This window comes from Sinocyclocheilus rhinocerous, unplaced genomic scaffold (genome assembly GCF_001515625.1).
Source record: "Sinocyclocheilus rhinocerous isolate Xijiao unplaced genomic scaffold, SAMN03320098_v1.1 scaffold804, whole genome shotgun sequence".
Lineage (NCBI taxonomy): Eukaryota > Metazoa > Chordata > Actinopteri > Cypriniformes > Cyprinidae > Sinocyclocheilus > Sinocyclocheilus rhinocerous.
In genome coordinates this window covers 83001-83990 of record NW_015644009.1, presented here as the reverse complement: position 1 = coordinate 83990, position 990 = coordinate 83001, and positions in this window count along the sequence as shown.

Below are 990 nucleotides of genomic sequence, written 5' to 3'. Positions count from 1 at the left end.
AGTGTGAATTGTCTGTCTGTCCAGTTTCAGTCACTGAAATGTCTACCAGTCCAGTTTCAGTTAATACACCCAATTTTGAACTGTCAGCCTATCCCATATCAACCTATGAATCTGTTTGTGAACTGTCTTCCTGTCCAGTTTCAGTCAGTGAGCCTGTTTGTGAACTATCTTCTTGTCCAGTTTCAGTCAATAAACCAGAACTGGAATTTAGAACATTGGAACATTTGAACATTTGGAACTGTCTGCCCATTCAGTTGTCACCAGGGAAAATATTGTTGAACTTGGTGTGTTTCCATGCCTCGGTCCTTGAGACCGTATATGCTCTGTCTGTTTCTTGTGTCTCAGTTTTCCCTAGTTCCCAGGCTCTGCCGTGGTGGTCTTCTGCTCTGTCCGCTCCTAATACATACGTTGAGAGGCAGGTAGGAAAGCATATTAAAATGCTCGGACCGAACGTTTTGATTGGACGAACATTTCTTGATCCTACACCTTCCACGGAATATATAAATACAGACAAATACATTTAGACCACTTAACTTAATGATTGCTATCGGGATGTGAAGAGACTTTCAACCAGCATAACAAAAAATGTTTCTGAAGACAATCACCTATTGCACCTTTAAAGTCATGTAACAGAAGTTATGGCTGAATTGATTTATGTATTGTGACATATTTCAGAATGAAACAGGTTTTAGAATGTGAAAAATTAAAGGGTGGGACTTTACTTTATTAATTGTTAAAGTAAATGTATAAATTCAAGGGTGGGGGTAAAAGAGTAGGCATCTTGGTGAATGAGACGTTAAGAGCAGAAAATGCACCTTTTATCTCAATAAAAAACAAGCTTTATATAATTTTTATGATTTTTAATGAAATATGAATTTTGAATTATCAAAATTAGTTTGTGTCTGCTTATTCCATTCATCAGTGTTTGAACCATTAAAGAAGAAACTGCATTTTAATTTCTGGGTAAAAAAGAAAAAAGAAAAATGAATA